The 16,970-nt window shown below is 39.8% G+C and overlaps 1 non-coding gene across 1 annotated transcript; it reads right to left on the minus strand.

Annotated features, from left to right (window-relative positions):
* Positions 1 to 16,552: 16,552 nt before the first annotated feature.
* On the minus strand, positions 16,553 to 16,685 carry LOC147601285 (U4 spliceosomal RNA). Its single transcript, XR_015258341.1, has one exon. It is a non-coding gene; the product is annotated as a U4 spliceosomal RNA (small nuclear RNA).
* Positions 16,686 to 16,970: the final 285 nt, after the last annotated feature.

Genomic DNA, 16,970 nt, shown 5'->3' on the forward strand with positions numbered 1-16,970 from the left:
AAAAGAGGATAAGGGAAGTCGAATGCATTATTTCTTATGCCTGTTTACAATTTTGCCACACATAGCACGTTGTCTTTCCTGACACTGAGTGCCTTCAAAGTGTGAATAATCCAGTAAAGTCCATTTGCCTGCCATTGTTTGAAATATCTCCTTTGTGAGACGGTCATTTTAAGACTGTCAGGTTTGGCATCAGCTCCGTTGGCATTACTCTTGTCACTGAGCGCTATTTCCTACTCTCTGCTGTGCTCCAAAATGTTTCGAGCCTCATGGCTGGCTAGTCAACGTTTATGAGGTTGGGGAAACAAAATTGTAAGTAACTTAGTGTGTGGATATCGAAAAATCTGTAGTAGAAATCATTTTAGGAAAGGGTAGCAATTTTAGAAATTGTTTTGACTGATTAAGTAGCTCTACATATTATTTGGACTGTTTTAAAATGACTCAACTCCCCTCCTCCCTTTTTTTTGATGCATACCCAGTTTATTAATCTTGTTTCCTTGGCTGATACACCCTTTTTTTTTTTCTGAGCTGAAGGAGCATGAATAATATTTAAGCATTCAATTCTTTACTTTCAACAGCTTCTGAGTAACAGGTCAAGTCTTGTGTGCTTGGGAAAGATCCTTATCCACCTTATGTTGCCATGGTCCATTAAATTTTAAAATTAATTCCCTCCCTGCCTCACCATGCAATTCCCATTACATGTAAATAAATCTGGTTTAGAGAAGGCCACTTCACCTCAGAATAGGCTGGCAGTTTGCAAATACCCTAGCAGGGCACCCAGGGCACGTCTGTATTAAGGCAGATTAGTGATTGTGTATTTATAACCAAAGGTGGAGGACGAGGTGATGACGTGTGCCTGGATGGTCAGTGTTCCTGTATGGCTTTATGTGAACATGGTGAAAAGCAGGGAGAGGAAAGAGGGAAGACTTTTGAAACTGAATAATGCACATAGCTAGATCGGGGTTCTAGAGGAAAACATATCCCCAACATGGCAGATGCTTTTCCATGGGAACACTGCACAAGTGTAGGACTGTGTCTTTGGTATGGCACTATGAGATCTCTAGATACGTATGAGATGACATAAAAACCTGACTCTGCACACTGACCTAAGTATTTTCAAGGGTTTATTTGCATGCATGTGTCTCTAGAAGCTTTTTTTTTTCTTTACATTTTAGAAATGGTTATTTCCTTTAACTCATGTTTTGATAGTGTTTGAGTTTTAAATGATTTTGAGATAATGAACAAACACAAAAAGCAAGCATCCCTTTGGGCGATAGTGATCCTTGCAGCTGAGATGCGTGAGCATTTTTTCTGTTCTAGGGCTTGCTCTAGTGTATTCAGAATAATTGATAAAACTGGTGTTATTGTCCAGGCTTGCTTGGGAGATGGTTGCATGGAGGTCTGTAGACTGAGGACAGTGACTAGCACTGCTTGGCACTGATGATAATGCCTCTAGAGCAGTGCCTTCAATAAGAAAGAGATGTTGATGAACCAGAGAAGCATGTAGGGGAAAGCAGAAGGGGTTGGGGGAAGGCAGCCAGACACCTCTCAGAGGTGCAGTACAAAAAAATGAGACATCACAAGTTGAAACAAGGGGAATGCCCATTTTACATAAAGAAAAATAAATTTCACCATGAGAGTGACTTGGCACGGGAACAGATTACCCACAAAGGATGTAGGATCTCCATCGTTGGAGTATTTCCAGTCTCAGCTGGAGAAGATTTTGAGCAATCTACACTAATTTGGAAGTTAATCCAGTTTTGGACATGGAGTTGCTCTAGGTGACCTGGTCCTGGCCAGCCTGAATGACTCTGGCATTCCCAACAGTGACCGGCCCTATTCAGCAAATCTCTGCAGTTTGGTTCAGGGGCAAGCCTAATCATAATGCACAGATGAATTCAGAATTTGTTTGCAAACAATTCTGAGGGCCTAGGGCATCTCTCTGAGTTATGTTACTTTCTCTCAATTTCTGAAACAGCATAAGAAAAGGCAGACATGTAACCAGCTACAGCCTTCCTCATTTCCACAGGGAGGGAATAACATATCCTGACCTCTTTCTATGTCCTGCCTGCTAGGCTCAGATTTTCTTTAGGTTAAGTTGATAATATTTCACAAAGGCAAACTGCTCAGTGGATGGTGTGGTTATGAGGCACTCCCAGCTTTGCAGTGCCCTTCCTTGCCTGCACACCATTACATAGCTGAAAGTCAGCTCAATTTTCTTCTTTCAGTGCCTATCATCTATCTGCTGAACAAGCTACATGCAGGTTCATTCAGGAGGATTAAAAGACGAAAACTGAAAGAGCAAGAAAATAATGTAATAAGGAAAAATATTTTTCAGTTCCTGCTGTGCTTTCTTATTACTCTTTTTTTTTCCCAGTGTATTAACTTACACTACTGCCCTAATTTTGCCATTTTTAATTTATCCATTAGCTGTGATTAAGATCATACTACATTCATGATGAGTGACTTTGCTTGCCAAGAAGCTTTTCTGAGGTATTACAGCTCTAGCAAGGGACCATACCTCACTGTAGTCAAGTTTAATAACTCCTAAAATGTTCATTTAGAGGAACCTGCAAATTTAATTCCAATTCTTTTCTTACTAATCAAGTGGTATTTGTTATGTGTATATCCATGCAATATAATTATTTCATTACTAGAAACATGATGCACTAAAAGTCTTGCAATAGAATGTCCCAGTATAGCAGATTTGCTGAACAATTTCTTATGTAGTTCTTGCTTTCATAATACAGAAAATTTTACTTATTATTTGAAAAGCATGTGATATAAAGGTTTATGAGACATATAAATTTTCCACAGTGTAAAAGGAAGAGTAATAGCAGGTTATATATGGTTCTCTCTCTGACGACCAGCGGCAGGACATGAGGAAATGGAATAAAGCTGCAGGGGGGAAGTTCAGATTGGACATTAGGAAAAGATTCTTCACTGAGATGGTACTTGGTCACTGGATCCGGCTCCACAGGAAAGTAATCATGGCACCAAGCCTGTCAGAGTTCAAGGAGCATCTGGACAATGCTGTTGGTCGTATGGTTTAGTTTTAGGTAGTCCTGCGAGGAGTGAGGAGTTGGACTAGATGATCCTTATGGCTCCCTTCCAACTTGAAATATTCTGTGATTTTGTTTTTTATATATATATAAAGCAAAAGCATAACTGGAACAACCTTAAAAAGGGAATGCACCATATATATGGAGCAAAGAATTTATTCATAGTATAATTAATGCTCTAACAAGTGTTCTCCAAATTATCAAATGAATACAGAAAAGCCTCATTATTAACACAGTTAGAATTGTCACACAAAGACCTCATTTCTCTTTACTCCTTTTTCCTAGTGCTATACTCTATCCTCCAGCTCTGGGTCTTATAATTGGCAGCCTCAACCTCTGCCTCAACGGCAGCCTCAACTTCTGCACAGCAGAAGGAGGGCTGTGATGAGTCTTGGGCCACCTTGAGGTCTTCACCAGGAGCTGTATGATGTTTGTGGTAGAATTTCTGCCTCCTTGGTCTCAAGTCTGGGTTTATTTTTGTATATTTCTCATAATAGTTTGCCTGCTTTTCATTGGTTTCTTGCTCAAGTTTGGAAGTTGCACTTCCAGCATCAACTAACATTAAGGGCTATTGTTTTAATGGAGGGACTACTTGTGTTTGTCAGACCTTTACCCTGTACTATTATTATATTTGCAGAATTTAAGATAAAACAGATTAGGGAATTATCACTTGACACACTAGACAACTGCTAAAACATGCTAAAGCCAGCTGAGGCCAAGGCAATCCCAGACAACTGCAAAGACTGTGCACTGTCAAATCAATGTAAAACCTATGGCCTTTTATTATTTACGGCAAAAATCATGTTTACAGGATTACAAGGAAAGGGACAGTGCTCTTACAGTTGGCCATATTCTGTTATGCAGTGGAGGCTGATTTATTGCTCTGTATGGAGAAAGGAGGACATGAATGCAGCTGCCCCAGGAGCAGAATATTACAAATATGCATGTCATAGCACAAGCAGTGCTGCTTTAACACAATAGACACTTGAGAAGTAATATTCTCAGTGCCAGAAAATGCCTCCTGATAACTTCAGTGGGGCTGATGAACAAGAGTGAAAAAGGAGATGGGATCTTTATTATGTAGACTTGAAATTCTTAATTAGGTTATTTTCTGAACTTGAAATTGCTGCAGCATTTCTGAGAATCAACCTTTATTCATACTATGTCACACAATGCAACCAAATTCAATTTCCTAGTATTGTCACTGCTTTATTTATTTTTTTTTTTAACTTTTTGAAAGCAGAATTGCACCTGACTGTATTTGTGCTATGAGTGGGAAGAAAGGACACAGAGATTGTCTTATCACTTGTACTGCTATGTAATAGTGAAATGTATTATGGCATTTGCTCTCTCTTGGACAAAGAATTTGCTGATAACTTTTCTGGCAATTTGACTGTGGTTGGAGCTGTCCCAGTTGGCTAAAAGTATTACTTAGGCTAGTAGGGATAGACAGTATCATGACACCAGAGTGCTCTTTGCCCTTAATCTTTGTCTGCTTTGCACCATCAAAGTGCTATTATTTCATGATCTGATATTAAGGCAGGCCACCTGCATGCTTTTTCTGACACTGAGAGTCACTTTTTGATGTTGTATACAAGGTCTTGCATCATTATAGTCACAGAAACACTGTTCTTGAGATCATGTGTCTATTTGTTATCTACTTACATTGGTTATGTCCTAAGCTCTCAGCCACATTTTTTATCAGATCTGGAGAGTCTGAATTCACATCTGCTATCAAACAGTTGATGAATGATAGCTGACCAAGCTGAAATGATCAGATCTTCTAGCAGGCAATTTCAAGATACACTAATGGGTTTTCTTCTGTCATCAAGGGCACACTCAAGAGCTTATTTTCCAGGCATGTAGCTGAACTTCAGCTGTCTGTTGAGTTTAGAATGCAAATGCTCTCATCTGCTGTTTCTGTTTGTCTTTTTTTAGGGCAGGAAATAAATGAACATTATGTATCTAGAGGTCTTTCATCAAGTACAGAAAATTTTAGCAATATTTCTTGGCTAGATGTTTGTTATACTGAATACTGAAAATTAATAAGAGCTACGAGCTGTAGTGTTACTTATTATGCACATTAAACAGATGCTGAATGAAAGTGCACAATGCATACAAGGCAAGTGAGGGGAGTCTGAAAGTCAGAGTTACCTTCCACTCTGCTATAGCTCTGCAACTGTATGGTTTTGTCTTCCATTCCCATGTAATTTCTATATTCTTTGCAGAAAGATGAAATTTGCAGTTTTTCACACAATGATCAGATGTATGTCACTTCAGAAAACTGGAAGTAAATATTTCTGTAATTGGAATGAATTTCTTCACAACTGTCTAGGTAAATCACTGTTTTCACATTGGCTCCTAGACTAGCAACATAAGTGCACAACAACAGTGCAATGTGCTAATGTCCCTTCAGGAAAGGTGACATGGGGATTTAAAATTAAGCCAAATTCATTCTTTGGCTCTGTCACCAAGAGGAACAAAAATGATGTGGAAAATGTGATGGTGAAATTAGGAAAGAATAGTAGATAATACTTTTATATGCATGAATGTTGTAGCTCTGGGTGAAGAGGAAGTGTTTGACAGTAGGTCTGAAGAAGGAAATAATGAGAGGAAGTGATTAAGAAGTGAAATTCATATAGAATATCAGGGAACTCGTTGAGACAGTGAAATCTGTTATAACCTAGTATTATTTCCCAAAGGAACATGTTGGAACTTAATTGCTTTGGGCATTTTTAACAAGTCTTGTCAAACTGTGTAGAAGAAGCATAGAGAACAATCATGGACTTGCAGAGGGATATACACTAGGTGATGTGCTTGGCTTTGCCACCTCTTACTGCTCTGATTTTTTAACTGCCAGCAGGAGTGGCAATTTTTATTGGGGGGGACACCTGTTGTTTAAGAGCTCAGCTGTATTTCTGCATTGGTCTGAACTAGCCTTCAGGCGTGGAAGTTCAGAACGAAGAAACCAATGCAGTATTTGGGATGATATGCTGAAACCTGCAGTTAATTCACTTGTATGGCAAAACTTCTTTTAGATGACCACAGAAGTGCTCAGGGAGAATAGTTCATTGGACTGGAAAAAGTGGAAATGAGTTGGACTACAAGGCACAGGAGGTATGTGCTGCTTGCCTGTCAGACCAAGAGGAGGAGGAGGGGAGAGTGTCCTCATTTGCCCTGAGATCCAGATGGAAATCTGATCTCAAGCATTATTTTATAGCATTTCTTCTTACAGGGCAACATCAGAGCAGGAAGGCAATAAATTACAGCCATTCCATATAAGATCATCTCTCCTCTCCATGGGACTGTTAAGTGAAATTAATAAAAAAAAAGTTGTTGAAGTTTAATTATGCCCTTCTCCTGCACCAAACCACAAAGACGCTCAGGATACAGGACTGTAAGCACAAAGAAAGTAAGCTCTGAGAACTGCATAATTAAACAAATTCATATTGGTTGCAGTGCAGATTTTTGCATGGTCGTATTTAAATCCTATTAACAGAAATACAATGTAAACTCATTTGTATTAATATATGCTAGAGTGTAGGCACATAAGCATGCTAGAGAACAGGTACTAAGAACATTGCAACTTCTTGTGGAAATATATGGCGTAGACATCAAACAAAGAAATCAAAGAGCACTGATCCGAGGCAGAGAGGAAAACAGTTGTTTTCTCAGGAAATTAATCCATTGGGATTTCTGTAACCAATAGTCCTGGTCTTCAATGGGTATGTGACTAGAGCTCAGCTCTTCTCTGGCTGTATCTTTCTTTGACTGAAAGGCCGGTGTTTCTTCTATTTGTTTGCTGGTGAAGACTGTGAATTTTTAATGAAAACAAGTGTGGAAAGTGAGGGAAAGGAGAAGGAGCTGGATCTGAATGTAAAATATCATGCTCCACCAAGAGTGAGGTACTCCTGAGTGTAATTCACCTGCAGATGTGATGGACAGGCAGAATAAAGTTTATTTGTACTTGCTGTCCTCTGTTCTTGTGCATGCAGCATTTTGCTTGTGCAAATCTGCCTGGGCCCCTATTTTACGTTTATGTGTCTCCATTTTGAGTACAGTGGTGACTTGCTGGGAACGTGGCAGAAGCATTACCTCTTTCTGCCGGGTGCAGCAGAAACATGCTTTGATTTGTCCTCCCAGCATGCATTGCAGGTAAGGAGCCTGTTTGCACGATTCCCCTTGAAGACTACCCACAGTATTTCATAGCAGTACAGATTTACCTGTCATCCAATGCTATCATCGCTGCTACCAGTTTAGTAGATTCATTTGTGGTCTCTGTTTCTACAGTTACCATGAAAGGCCTTTGGATCAGGGACCATAGTTTTATTATGTGTTTGTGAAGCATCCAGTATGATGGGTGTCCAGTTCCACTTTGGGACCAAGAGCGAATATTAAATTTCCAGTTATGCGTTATTGTTATCTATTGTAAACAAAAACCTTTTCCCATTCTATGTTGTGGGTAAGATGTTTCTCATTGTCTTGCATGGGAACAGGATTTACTCCAGTCAGAATATACAAAGTCTGTATTTTCATCAGATATTCTACTGCACTTTTACTCTTTTAATGTGATGAAATTAAAATGCTCAACCATTGGCTGAGTTTAATACCAGTTATAAACTCCTACGCATTGACTTGTGGAAAAATTTAGATGTGCAATAGGTCAGATAGATTTCAAAGAGCTCTTCAAAATGGTGACAGAAGGGCAGCAGCATATGTGACAACAATACATCATGTAAATTACAACACTAAATTTTAATTAAGAGAGACTAAGATGCATCTTCAGACGGATAAAATGTTACTCAGAAAATGTATCAATAAATGTAAATGGCTTAGTGTGCTTCTGCCTTTGCTTTTGGGGAGGATGAGAGGGGTGGTACGCTTTAAAGATTCTGCATCAGTTCAACTGCTATATTAGAGATGTGCTGAGCAAAGAAATATTGATCCTAACAGCACAGTGAATGTAATATGAGATCTGACAGTATTAACAAGAATAAGGCTTGATGGTCTCTTCTGTCCTAGTAAATAGCATCTCAAGATATTAAAAAAAAAAATCTGATAAATTTATATTTCAATGTGTGAAAAATCCAGACAAAGTCTGTGATATACAGGCTGTTTTAAATTCCTACCTGTAAATTATTTATTTCAAGGTAATTATTTTGAATTTGCAGGGTGTATTTTTTATCTCATATTGCTGAAAAGAATTTTTCTTTAGTTAACAAACAAACACAGTTGCAGATTACATAAGAGATCTTTTCATTAAGCTTCAGCCACAACTGTGCAGCCATGGGCAAATTATTGTAAAAAATATATGTATTTAAATATATCTATTACTTATGCAACTGTTTGAAGTCAAACACACGTCTCAAATTTGGGACATGAGGAGTTTACCTTCTGAAAGCATAAGGGAGAGTTGTGGTAAACGTGGGACATCTCTATCACAGAAAGAGGCTTTGGAGAGACCATTTCTTTGCCCAGAGAGGTGGCATGCAGATACTGACTGGCAGACGCTTGCCCAACTTTCTCCTGATAATCCTAGTGAAGATGGTTTCATCACCTTGGCTGGCAGCCTGCTCTGCTTCTTGCATAGCTATGTAGACTCATACGTCTAAATCGCACTCCTCTACTCCCATTCCCCTGCGCACACAGGGAGCGATGGATTGCCTCCCCATCGCATTTTGCAAACTGAGGCATCGATATTGTGCCCCTCCCTGGGTTGTCTCTTTTGCAAACCATCAAATCCAAGTCCCTGAATGCTCATTTATGGCTAGATGATGAAAAACCACCTCAGTCAAAGCTGCTTGGTGGTTTTGGTTCCTTCTTCTGGACTCTTTCCTGTTTCTTAAAGAGTGGACTACAGGGAAGGCCTCACCGACACTGGGAAAAGAAGAATAATCAGCTCCCGGGTTTTGCAGAGTGCATTACTGTCACTGTAAAGCAACATAGGATTTGTGTGTTTGTTTGCTTTTTAGGGATGGGCTCTGTTGGCTTGAAGCTTTGGAAATGGGGATTTGTTTGCAATCCAGGAATAGCAGCTCCCTGCTGTGACTGCACCTGGGTCCTTGGTTGTGTCACAGCACCTCTGGCCAGGTCCTCCTATGGCACTCTCTGCTAACGCCTTTTTAGACCCCGGGGGTGTGTTAGAGATGTTTCTTATCCAGTCCGAGAAATGTGATCTTTAGTAGTTTTGGGAGCTGTCCTAGTGAAATCATCAGAAAGAGCTACTCTCAGATCTGACCTATATCAGGTTTCTATTATGTGGACCAACAATAAAATAAATAATAGTGGCCGTTTTGATAGATCTGTTAGTACTTTAGCCAATGAAGAATTCTCTTAACGTAGATTTAGAAGTTAAATGCTTGCATTCTGGAAACCTTCATAGCAAGAGAAAGTAGAAGAAAAGTCTCATAAAGAAACAAATGATAATATTTTATTGACTAATTTGAACAAAAGAGGAAATTAATATCGCAGCCCGAGTCTTGATGAAATGTGGATCCTCTGGAACTTTTGAAACAAGAGGTAGCCTCGAGCAAAGATGATTGCTCGAAGTCTAAGGTCAGCTGAAACAAAATAGAGGTCGGAGTAATGGCATCAGACTAAATGGTAGATGTTTTCAATTCCGCAGAAAGCCTCTTAAGACAAGAAATGAGTCGCCAGAGGAAAAAGACATCTGAGGAAATTTAAACTCTAATTATAAAAGACTAACTTCTTAAAAATATATATTACTGGGGACAGCTATGGGAGAAATTAAATTATATAATTTTATGTTTGCCAATCTGCTGACTTACAAAAAGCCTGAATTAGCATATATTTATTGTAGAGATTCATACGCATTTTTGCCTGGTTGAGAAAACTCACTATAGCCATTCTTTCATCCAAAGTGGGCAGTTTTAAAGATAGGAAAAGTAATGTACCTAACTGCGAATAGTGATGAAGCTTTCAAGGGCCCTGTAATTGAGTGAATATTTTGGGGGTCATTACTCTTGTGACTAATTTATCCTTATGATGGTATTGAAGCCAAGGACTAACTATTGCAAAATTGTAACTTTCTATATGGGATCTAGAAAAGACATATCTTTTGAAAGCATTTGCTTTTAACTTTACTCTTCTTGGCTTTGCTGCTATTTAGTTTTGTATATAATTACTCTGCTGTTGAACCTACAGAAACTAGATACATTCTCTGTGGCTTTAGAGATGATACATACACTTTCAAATTACACTTTATGACCCAGTGTCCAAAATCTAATTTTAGCCTGTCTGAAGAAGTAGAGGGCAGTTTGAGTAGCTGCTGGTTGATGTGACAGAGTCCCCTAGTAAACCGGTGGCAGCGGGGTCTGAACTTCAATGCCCTGTTTTCAAAACCATCTTCTGATGTGCCTTATGTCATGGTTATTTTCTGTAGTGAGCTAGGAAGAAACAGTGAGTAGGTGGCTGAGAGATGCCAACACCAAAAGTGGAATTAGAGCAGAGAGCGTTCTTGCTCCGGTTACATTGTTGGGGGAGTAAAAATGTAGTGGCCAAATGCGAATATGAATCTAATGCTGCTTGATTTGAATTTTCACTGGCAACAGTCTCTTATGCAATGATATAATTTGAATTTGTAGAAGAAAGATGGAAGAAAATATTAAGGTATGTGTCTTTTTTCTATAATTGAGGAATGAGAGAAGTATCATCCCCAAGAGGGCCCTTTGATACTCCATTTGTATTGCAATGAAACCTGGTAGTTTCGGAAAACGTATGTAAAACAGCAGTTCCCCTACCCGCATTGCCTGCTGCTTGTGAGTCAGAGCGGTGTGGTCGCTGTGAGTCCTGCTGTCAGCTGTCAGGGTAATGCTGCTGCATCGTGCTTGAGTCTGCCTGGGGACCCTGGCAGAGGGAGGCACACGCTCTGCGGTGTAATTTTCCTCTCTTTTCTTTGATGCCAATGCTCCAGTTAATCTCCTAACCTGGTACTCCATTTTTAAATCTCCCTGGTAATAAAACTGCTTCAGGCTGATCTGGAGAATACCAGGTTGACTGTTGGACTTGATGATCTTAGAGGTTTTTTCCAGCCTTAATGATTCTATAGTTTTAGACTAACTCCTTTTCCTTGAGAGTGGAAAGCTCGTCGGCACTGGTCACAGCACTCAGATTATCTCTGAGTAGTTATGCCTGAAACTTATAATTTGCCAAACCCTTCTCAAAACTGAGGATACCAAGTTAGGGTCAAGTACCCTTGCAAATGAAACCAGTGCTTCTGGAAACTGTTAAATATTGAGCTGTTTCCTTCATTGGGAATATTTTATTATTTACAGTTGGTTAACGGACTTGCACAGCTTACTCAGTGATGATGCTCTCGACTGCTGAAATGACAATGTATGTACAGACTTACGTGCCTAGATTTAGAGATTTATCCTTCATTTCTAAAATTGAGGTGGGAGTGGCAACAGAGGCATGGAGAAGTAAAAGAAATTGTGATGAATTGTGTAATACTTTGAATTTCTCCTAAAGTTAATTTCAGGGTATAGCTATTGTTAAAAGAAAATTAGCACTTCACGGTGTGTTAAGATGTCTTTTAGGAAAATCTGATGTTCACGAATTGGAGCTGATATTCTGTTATGGGGAAAATATGCTGATAATGTATGTGATTCTTAACATGCTGTTTGTTCTGGAGCGTTCCTATATGGTCTTTTGCATTCATCTCAGCAATCCCTTGCTGATTCTTTTGTTTTTACTGCCTCTCCATCTTCTGCCTTTCATCTTTTTTTTCTATCATTGAGTGTGTTAACCATTTATTTGTGCATCTTACAGGCATCTCTTTTCCATCTGCCTTGGTGTTCACTTGCGCAGGGGGAAGGAGGTTGTTGCCAGCTGCCTTGAGAAGATACGTTCTCATGGAGTAATTGGCTTTGTTTCCCTGTTGTACCCCAATAAGCATTTCTATCTGTGTCACTTTGGCAGAATGACTCACAGGCAGTAAATGCTACCAGAAGAAACGTATTTCCAAAGCTGTATTGTGTATAAGAGATGATTTTAAAGGCTGGGTAGTTTCATTCTCCATTTTATGTACTGCCAGTCTAATCTGAATTAGATTTATACTTTCTAAAGGAGGGATTGCAACCCAAACCAAAGCTCATTGAAAACAGTGGGAATCTTTCCATTGCCTTTGCTGGGAACTGCATCTGGTCTTGGCAACCATGAAAAGTAAGAGGCAGAGGAATACTGAGTCCACAGGCTTTTTAGCCAGTAGCTCTTCTGTAACTGCACAGAAAATGTCCTGAAAGTGAACGATTCTGCACGTAGGTATTTAAGGATCCAGTGAGAAGAAATTATAAATAAAGATATCCTATCTAAACACAGGGCAGATTTATTTAAGTAGTTCTATCTTTTGAAATCTAAGAGCCATTTGTAGACATGATTGTGTGGGAATACACAGGAATGTCTTAATATAAATATTTAGGGTAGGAGCTATGGAAATTAAATGAGCAAATTACTGTATTGCTGCACTAATTTTTATTTTTTTTCCTAAGATTAATTATATTTTCAGTTTCTCATCATAGTTCCACATTTCTGTGCATAGTTTAAAGTGTAGAACTCTCTAAAGACTATTTCTGATAATAGTTTTCACTGTCTGCTGAGATTGTGGCTGGCAAAATTTTGTCTCTCTGCTTCACTGTTTGGAGACCTTCCTACCAAACAATGTGAAGATCCTTATTTCAGAAATACCGCCCTTTGCAGGTAGCAGCAGCTCCTCATGGTGAAGTCCAAAGCGGCTTCATTTTAAAGATGAGAGGCTGTTAACATCAGTGCAATGGCATCTGATTCCTATTGAAAACCAACTGGAGACAAACTGTCTTACACATTCCAGGTCTCCCTTTTGGCCTTTCTTTCTGGCTATGTGTCTTGCAGCCCTAGTTATGTTATAAGAATCCTTTGGGAACAGTAAGAACACATGCAATCCATGCATGTGTAACAAAAAGAGAATTGGATTTGGCATAGACAAGATCAGGTTAAAATGAAAGGTGATATAAAGGTTTACCTCAATTCAGAGCAGAACTCAAAGGCAGGAATATGCAATTAGGGTATGTGAGAAATGACAAAGGGATTTGCTACAGCAATGGCAATGCCAAAGGAGAGTGCCCAGACTATACTTGCTTGCAAATTAAACTTGGTCAGTAATGTAATGGTAAGTTGAATGCTCTCGTCTTCTTGAGATAATGATCCCTTATGAGGTAGCTTGACGTCTTTCGCTTCCCTTGGTGAAGCTTATTTACTGTATTTCCTTTTGGATAACACAAATAATGGATAAGTCTGAACATTGCTGGCAGTAGAGAGAGGGGGTAAGAAGCTACACAGGAAGGCAGAGGCAGCTAGGCAAGCTGCAGCTTCACCCCATGGTGAATTACCCCTAGCTACAGGTATTTCTTAGACCTCCCCCGTATCTTCATGTAATAGTTACTGTATATTGGGGGGGCGGGGGAGGGGGAAACAAACAAACCACTGTGTCTTTATTGTCTGGAAGCTAGGGACGCATTTTATTTTACCATCTCTAGAACAAGTAGGCTGATACCTTGTGAGTTTGTACCTTTATGGAGAAGAGGTATCCCTGTACTGCTCTTTATTCTGTTACAGTTGAGTTGTGGCTCTACAATCTCAGAGAAGCTAACACCACCAAAATGCAGTGCAATGGGACAAAATTCACATCCATCAAGTTTTTGGTATGCACACTCCTATCTGTCACAGACAATAGTATGCTGCGCATTTTGCAATTTAGGTAGCGTGTACTGATGTGCTGTACAGTTAAACGTTATTACTGTGTATTCCACAGCTTGAGTTAAAATTTACTCAACTGCCACTTAATAGGACTTGAGCAGACTGTGTAAATGCAAGTCATTACTGCCTGAATGTTGTGGAGCATTATGGTGAGTGAAGACAAGTGTCAAATAAACGCTTTTATCCAAAGACAGAGTGATTCCCTGCTTTAATCCTAAAACAAATTGAATTTGTGAAAAGTCAGACATGAGAAATACTTGTATTTTGCTAGGCTTTATAAGTAGGTATTGGGGTAAATGTGATATTCAGAGAGACATGATGCCTGTGGGTTAGAACAAATTCTGTTAATAATTAGTGGGGTAAAGCGCTGACAAATAAAGTGTAGGTGCTTTTGCCTTTGTAGGTTGCAATTAGACTATCAGTGCTATAGGAATGTTTTTTTTTTTTTTTTTTTCTTGTTGTTGTTTTGATTTGATACTACATCACTTCCATCCCCAGTCTGGTGATCTGAAAAACATAGCTTGAGTTTAGGAGAAGAAACAGCATTCTCACATTTTGGTTTATCCTTCCTGACATTAAACACATTCCAGGCACACTTTTCTTTTATATTGCAGCATCTGAATTTGAGTGGATATTTTTGTAATAGGAGTTTTAATGGATGCATGCTCATTTTGCTATCTAGTGTTAAATGTCTTCAATATGTACTATGGCATTAAATTCCAGCTTGCACATGCTGCTGGGTTTGATTTTGAGATTGCAAACAATATTCTAGTAGAGATTGAAAGCTTACATGTTAACAGCTTGTTTCAGATATCTCAAAGGTAATGCATAAGCCTTTCTTTTAATAAGAAATATAGTGGCAGATGCTATCACTAATAGTGCTAAAAAATACTCACTTTGTGTCTCTCTGTGGACTAAATTTGAGTCCCATTAAAATCAATGGGAAGGTTCTGCCTGCCTACAAGGAAAGCAGAGCAGGCCTTATGTCTTTGAACTACATTGGCTGCAAACATCTTCAGCACACAAAACGTCTTAGTCAGCAGTTTGGAAGAAACCAATGCTGACAGCAACTGGAATTACTTTCATTTCCCCTTAAATATTGTCTTACAAATAACTCACGAATATGCACTTAGTTGCAAACACATTTTAGAATGTTGCTACTTCGTAAAATGTTGTGGTGTTTTAGAAATTTGTTGTTTGGTTGGTTTTTTTTTTATATAAGTTGCAAGACACACAATATTAGTAATAGTGAATTTGTCACATAGAAATATACAGCTGCTGCACCAAAGATCTTTTATAGCATTAGGACTAATGTTATGAGTGGGTCTAATTAAAAAAAAAATCTATATGTTTTTGTACTCTGTTTTTTTTTTCTGTCTGAGCAAGGTTCTGCTATCTTGTGTTATTCATTATATGTGACGATAATATCTAATCAACGTCTTTTTTGCTTGCCTCGAAATTTCCACAGGAAGTCTTTTTAAACATCAGCTACCAATATCTGTTTGAAAGTCCAAGTCAAGGGCTGGCTTCTGTGAAAAGCTAACTGTGCAGTTAATTCTGAGAATTTTGGTATGGTTAACCATTGCGGGGATGCTACCTATATATATATATATGTAAAAGTTTGTATGTGTGTGTATATATATGTATGTGTGTGTGTGCCTGTAGCGATGCAAGCCCAGAACGTGGGATGCCTGGGAACAGACTCAGAGGTGGAATTGTGACCATCAGGAATGGAAAGATTTCTGTGAAATTCCTTCTCCATAGATTTATAGCCACTTGACTTTTATTAACTCACTGCTTGGCTCCTGCATGATGATCATAGAATCATAGAATGGTTAGGGTTGGAAGGGACCTTCAGAGGTCATCTAGTCCAACCCCCCTGCAAGGAGCAGGGACATCCCCAACTAGATCAGGTTGCCCAGAGCCTCATCCAGCCTGGCCTTGAACGTTTCCAGAGATGGGGCTTCCACCACCTCTCTGGGCAACCTGTGCCAGTGTTCTACAACCCTCATTGTAAAAAATTTTTTTCCTAATATCTAATCTAAATCTACCCCCCACTATTTTAAAACCATTACTCCTTGTCCTATCACAACAGGCCCTACTGAACAGCCTATCCCCATCTTTCTTGTAGGCCCCCTTGAGGTACTGGAAGGCTGCTATCAGGTCTCTCCGGAGCCTCCTCTTCTCCAGGCTGAACAGCCCCAACTCTCTCAGCCTGTCCTCATAGGAGAGGTGCTCCAGCCCTTTTATCATCTTCGTGGCCCTCCTCTGGACCTTCTCCAACTGGTCCATGTCCTTCTTGTGTTGGGGGCTCCAGAATTGGACACAGTACTCCAGGTGGGGTCTCACCAGGGCAGAGTAGAGGGGGAGAATCACCTCCCTCGACCTGCTGGCCACTCTCCTCTTGATGCAGCCCAGGATGCGGTTGGCCTTCTGGGCCGCAAGGGTGCATTGCTGGCTCATGTTGAGCTTCTCGTCCACCAGCACTCCCAAGTCCTTCTCCTCAGGGCTGCTCTCCATCCATTCTCTGCCCAGCCTGTATTTGTGCCTGGGATTGCCATGACCCAGGTGCAGGACCTTGCACTTTGCCTGGTTGAACTTCATGAGGTTGGCAGGGGCCCACCTCTTCAGCCTGTCAAGGTCCCTCTGGATGGCATCCCTCCCTTCCAGCGTGTCAACGGCACCACACAGCTTGGTGTCGTTGGCGAACTTGCTGAGGGTGCAAACTATGCTGAGGGTGCACTCTATAAATTTTATGCCAATGCCGACTATATTTCAAGTCGTCACGGCGGGGTATTGGGAAAAGTTTTCGATTAGCAATAATCGCGCCTCAGATTAACCTAATTGGCTACGATACTGCCACTGCGCAAAGCTATGATTTACCTTGCTGTGTATTGAGCCTGATGTAATTCTCTCATTTTTAGCTAAAGTCTAGAGTAACTGTGGTACTCAAAACCCAAGGAAGGATGGCACCTGCTGTGGTATTTAAATGCTCTGTGTATAGTCCGTGGTAACTCCCAGACTAACTCAGTGGATCGTTTCTGCCAAACAACAGATTTTCTATCTACCTTCCAGTTGGTCATATTGAGTCCATCACTCTGCTGTTCTGTCTGACATTTGCTGTTTGATTAGCACTAAACCAAGTACTGCTTTGACTTC

This window comes from Chlamydotis macqueenii, chromosome 3 (genome assembly GCF_036417535.1).
Source record: "Chlamydotis macqueenii isolate bChlMac1 chromosome 3, bChlMac1.mat, whole genome shotgun sequence".
Lineage (NCBI taxonomy): Eukaryota > Metazoa > Chordata > Aves > Otidiformes > Otididae > Chlamydotis > Chlamydotis macqueenii.